Source organism: Dipodomys merriami, unplaced genomic scaffold (genome assembly GCF_024711535.1).
Source record: "Dipodomys merriami isolate MVZ:Mamm:240054 unplaced genomic scaffold, mDipMer1.0.p SCAF_11, whole genome shotgun sequence".
NCBI classification, from domain to species: domain Eukaryota; kingdom Metazoa; phylum Chordata; class Mammalia; order Rodentia; family Heteromyidae; genus Dipodomys; species Dipodomys merriami.
The window spans coordinates 24,838,410-24,844,553 of NW_027202382.1; positions in this window are offsets into that span (position 1 = coordinate 24,838,410).

Sequence of the window (6,144 nt, forward strand, 5' to 3'; positions counted from 1 at the left end):
GCAGTATCCACTGTAGGAATAGGATGCAATGCTTTGGATTTGAAGACTGAAATGACTTGTCCTAGTAGTTTTGTTTGTGTGTATGTGCCAGTTGGGGCTCTGCCCTCTTCCTTGACTTTTTCCTTCCAGGCTCACTCTCCACCAGTTGAGCCATACCTCCAATTTCCAGCCTTGCTTTTTTCTTCCTGCCTTCCTTCCTTCCTGCCTTCCTGCCTCCCTCCCTCCTTCTTTTCCTTCCTTGCTTCCTTGCTTCCTTCCTTGCTTCTTTCCTTCCTTCCTTTCTTTCTTTCTTCCCTCCCTCCCTCCCTCTCTCCCTCCTTTCCTCCTTCCTGCCTTCCTTCCTCCTTGCTTTTTTCCTTCCTTGCTTGCTTGTTTCCTTCCTTCCTTCCTTCCTTTCTCTCTCTCTCCTTTCTTTCTCTTTCTCTCTTTCTTTTTTCTTTCTTTCTTCCTTCCTTTCTTTCTTTCTTTCTTTCTTTCTTTCTTTCTTTCTCTCTTTCTTTTTTCTTTCTTTCTTTCTTTCTTTCTTTCTCTCTTTCTTTCTTTCTTTCTTTCTTTCTTCCTTCCTTCCTTCCTTCCTTCCTTCCTTCCTTCCTTCTTTCTTCTTTTGTCAGTTCTAAGGCTTGAACTCAGTGCCTGGTAGCTGCTGTCCCTGAGCTCTTTTGCTCTACCACAGCTCCACTTACAGTTTTATGGTGTTTAATTGGATATGGGAGTCCCATGGACTTTCTTGCTGGGGCTGGCTTTGAACTGTGATCCTCAGATCTCAGTCTCTTGAGTAGCTAGGATTAAAGGGTGAGTCACCAGCACTCAGCTTCCACTTTCAGCTTTTTATTGGTTTCTAGGATTTTTATGCCAGGGTTGGCTTTGAATCAGGATCCTCAGATCTCAGCCTTCTGAGTAGCTAGGATTCCAAGTGTGAGCCACTAGTGTCCAGCTGTCATGGGAGTTCTTCACCCCAAATCAACCGATGTCAATAGAGATTCAATAGTCAAGAACTAGATTTCCCCTAAAACTTGGCAGACCCTCTTTTAAGTAAGCCCAAATACAAATCAGGAATCACATTTCTTGAGTTCATATCATGTTTTGTGTTGTTTTGTGCCAGGTCTGGGGCTTGATCTCATGGCCTGGGAGCTGTCCCTGAGCTTTTGTGCTCAAGGCTATGGCTCTACCACTTGAGCCACACTCTACTTCCAGCTTCTGGTGGTTAATTATAGAAAAGTCTCATGGGCTTTCCTGCCTGAGCTGGCTTCGAACTATGTGATCCTCAGATCTCAGCCTCCTGACTACCTAGGATTACAGACGTGTGAGCCACTGGCATCTGGTAACAAAGGGTCTTTTTGGTATTGTAAAATCCAGAAAGATGATGCCATTGTGCCATTGTGTTGAGTTTAGTAGGCCAGAAGGGAGTTTTGAAACCAAGGCCACTGTGGAAGCATTGTATCCTCCTTGACAAAGTCTTTCCTAGAAAGAATAATGGAAGGATCTGCTCTCTTCTCCCTCCAGGGTTCAGAGGGTGAAGGGACTTTCCAGCTTTAGAGGAGAGTTGACAGGTGCTGTGCTGAGCTCTTCATGTAACTTTGTCTGTGTACCCTGCCACCATTGAAGTGCTAGGGTCTCAGCTGCAAGGTACAGAGATTCTACCTGACTTACTCATTCCAGAATGTCATATAGACAGGGTTAAAAATTTTTTTTCCAGTCCTGAGGCTCAAACTCAGGGCCTGGGCACTGTCCCTGAGCTTCTTATACTCAAGGATAACACTCTACCACTGGAGCCACAGTGTCACTTCCAGCTTTTTCTGTTTAGGTGGTACTGAGGAATTGAACCCAGGGCTTGATGCATGCTAGGCAGGCACTCTACCACTAAGCTACATTCCCAACCAGACATAGTAAATTCTTAGTACATACTTGTTTAACAAATGATTCCTACTTTAGAGCTTTAAAAAACCGTAGCATAGGAATTGGGCTATCAATGACTTACAACTGTAATCCTAGCTACTCAGGAGGCTGAGATCTGAGGATTGAGGTTTGAAGCCAGCCTGGGCAGGAAAGTCCATGAGAGGGCTGGGAAGATGGCTCAGTGGTAGAGCGCTTGCCTTGCAAGCCTGAGGCCCTGGGTTCGATTCCTCAGCACCACATAAGCAAAAAGAAAAAAGCTGGAAGTGGCGCTGTGGCTCAAGTTGTAGAGTGCTAGCCTTGAGCTGAAGAGCTGAGGGACAGCGCCCAGACCCAGAGTTCAGGCCCCACGACCGGACCCCCCCCCCCAAAAAAAAGAAAGTCCATGAGACTCAAAAAAAGAAAGTCCATGAGACTCTTACCTCCAAGTAAACACCAAAAAGCCAGAAGTATAGCTGTAGCTCAGGTGACAAAGAGCTAGCCTTGAGCACAAAAACTTAGAGACAAAGTTCAGGCCCTGAGTTCAAGCCCCAAGACTGATAAAAAAAAAAAATAACAAAATCAGAATGTTTACTTACACACACACACACACACACACATACACGCAGAGAAATATTTTAATTTTGGCCTGGAACTCATGATCCTTTTGTCTCAGCCTTCCAAGTGTGAGGATTACAGATGTATACTATCATATTGATCTTTGGTTTCCTCTTTTTTTTTTTTTCTTCTGTCAGTTGTGGGATTGAACTCTGGGCTGGGGAGCTGTCCCTGAGCTCTTCAACTCAAGACAAATGCTCTACCATTTGAGCCACAGTACCACTTCTGGTTTTCTGGTGGTTAATTGGAGATAGTCTCATAGACTTTCCCGCCCAGGCTGACTTTGAATCACAATCCTCAGATCTCAGCCTCCTGAGTAGCTAGGATTATAGGTGTGAGCCACTGGGCGCCCAGTGAGCAAGGGTCTTATACATGCTAAACAAGCATTCTATCACTGGATTACATCCCAGTCCAAGGTATTATACTCTTTTTTTTTTTTTTTTTTCCAGTCCTAGGGCTAGGACTCAGGACCTGGGCGCTGTCCCTGAGCTTCATTTGCTCAAGGCTTGCACTCCTTCGCTTGAGCCACAGCACCACATCCAGCCTTTTCTGGTGATAGGAGTCTCATAGATTTTCCTGTTTGGGCTGGCTTTGAACCTGAATCCTCAGATCTCAGCTTCCTGAGTAGCTAGTATTACAGGTGTGAGCCAGTGGCACCTGGCAGTATTGTACTCTATATGCTGCCCGGCACTGAATATTATGACCTCCTCCTCCTCCTTTTCTTCTTCCCTCCTTTTTTTCCTTCCCTTTCTCCCTCCTTTTACTTTTTTAAAATATCTACCCATACGTATATCAGTTTTTGGACAAGTCAGACTTTTATGCCAGTAAGTTTGACTTACTCCAAATTTTGAAGATAGGACAATTGTACAATATTAGAATGTAATTAGAGACCCCACATACACATACGCAGAGAAACAGAGGCCTGGGGGGGGAGGGAAAGGAGAGGGGGGAAGGTAACGTATCCATGTCACATGTTGACAGAGCCATATGAGAAAACAGGTGTGTTGACTCCTATCCAAGTCTAAGCCTCTTCTAAGCACGAACATGGAAGCTTATAGCCTGTACTTCTGTGGGCCCCCTTCCCTTCTATAATCCAGAAGTGCACACCTTAGCAAGGTGTATGCCTGTGGTCTCAGCACCTTCTACAGGTCTCACTAAGCCCTAAGGACTTTGCCTGCATTATACCCATAATAGTCCTGTACAGTGGCTATTGATAACTACATCATGGGGAAAAGAAATGGGAGAATAGGAAAGGAGACCTTCTCCTATTTGGATACTGGGGGCAGAAGAGTGATACTGGCAGGATCAATCTTCCCTGTACAGATATGAGATTTTTGGGAAGATTGAAGAATGGTCCCTTCTCTCCTAACCCTAACTTGGGCATAAGACTCAGCATAAGCAACACTGTCCAGCTACATCAGGATCAGCCTAGAGACAAAGTACGACACAGTTCTTGCTGGCAGAAGCCCTGTTCTGGAATGACTGAGCTGTCCAGCATGGCCAATGTGTAAATGTCAAGTAAACACCAAATTCAAGTGCAATCTAACTATTGTGCTGAGACTGTTTGCTTTAGATACAATAGCAGGAAGGGAGAAGGAGAGGGTAGAGGGAAATGTATGTCACTCCAACAAAGTATGAACACAGTGAGACCTCCCTTAGCCACTGTTCTAAAAGACCAACGTCAACTAAATAAAAAAGTCTACACTCCAGGGCTGCAAAAATAAGTGTGCCCCTTTACTTGAAAAAAAAAATTGAGATGAGAGAACATTTTCCAGTCCATCACACTCAGCAAAGTCATCCTGTTGAATTTGTGACTCACAGGCCCTCTGTGTCAATAGAAAAAGTAAGCCCAACATTCTGACTTCACTGGGAGATGGAGAGTTGGGATGAGGCAGGGCCAATTTGAAAACAGGCTCTGAGCTCTGACAATAATAGCAAAGGAAACACCGTGGACAGGCAGGGTGATTGCATCCGTTGTTCCTTTTCCTTTATTTCTTGCTTGTCTGTTAGAAAGGAACCAATTTGAACTTTTTTCTTTTGTAGCATAAACACTGATGGAGGAGGATATAGCCTTCTAGACATTCTTTTGCTTGTCCTCTGTACCTATTATTCTCTTATTCTAGAAGCTAGTGATTATTTGTATTCTTTTATTTTTTATTTTTCTTTTGCACTGGTACTAGGGCTTGAACTCAGGACTTCACACTCTCCATTGCCTTTTTCTACTCAAGGCTGACACTCTACTACTTGAGCCATGTGTTCACTTCCACCTTTTTGGTGGTTCATTGGAGTCCGGTGGTTCCTTGGAGTCCGTTGCCTGGGCTGGCTTTGCACTTCGATCCTCAGATCTCAGTTTTATGAGTAGCTTGGATCATAGGCATGAGCCATCAGTATTGGTTATTTTACTCCCTACCCCCTATCCCTGCAGTGCTGGGAATGGAATCCAAGGACTTCACACATGCTAGGCCAGCATACTGCTACTGAACAACATACCCTAGCCCTTTATATTATTGTTTTTTTTTGGGGGGGGGGGAGGAGGTAGATTGGTATTTTTTCCTACAGGAAAAAGATGAATCTCTAAGCTCTGATCTATGTAAGACTGGAATCAACTCGTGAGTAAGTTGGAATGTCTGGAAATGTCTCTGCATTAGTCCAGACTTGGATCACACCTCTTTATTTTGAATAGGTATATGAAGCTCATAGAAGTTGGATAACTTGGAGTATTCCAACCCACTTTTCTCTGGCTTCAGTTTGAAGTTCAATGTGATTTTTCAGACAGCGTCTTATTTTGCTGATCTACTATAAGCCAGATACTGGCCTTGTCACAGGGGTCTCTTAGATGAAGAGTTCATCATTCCTTTTCTCATGGAGCTCAGGGACAAAGCAAAGCACTATTGTCTAGGCCACAGTGATGTGATCAGCTCAGATTACCTACAAACCAGTTGAGGTTTATGAGGAAAAAAACAGCACCCAGAGACTCATCACTTGTTTTCCAAGTGGGTTCTATCTGCAGGTAAGTCAGGAATGTCTCCAGAGCTAGAAAACCATGAGGAGATAATTGACCATAGATCTAGGTACAGGGAGCAAAACCAGCTGATCTGAAAACAAAGCTGGTCGCTTTGTTTGGCTCATTGCAGGGGAGGGGGCCAGAAAGGTTCAGTGTTTGGTCTTGTCTAGCCACAAAGCAGATGCCAGGGCTGTAGCTGGGCTGTAGCATTGGAAAGCCTAGACTCTAGACTAGGCTCTAGTCTGAGCTTACCACACATGAACTTGGGCCTATTTGTGCTGTCTGCTTAGGGTGGTGGGGGGTGGGGGGGGGGGTGGGGGAGCATCTGGAACACAGAGGCAATTCCTGAATGGATAAAAGATTTCTCTGGATAATTAGATTGGTGCTTGATTTTGTTTGGATGGTTCCAGCCTAGACACTCTTAAGGAATTTAAAATCAAGGAAGGATTGTTTGGGTTCATAGTTTTAAAGGTGTTAACCCATGGTCACTAGGCCCAATTGCTTTGGGCATGTGACAGGCAGTACATCACAGCAGGAGTATGTCCCAGCTTCAAAGAGACAGGAAGAGGAAGCAGAGGGATTCTAGTATGTACTCAAAAGATACACCCTCCCCCCACCCACATTAGGCTCCCCTCTTTTTTTTTTTTTGG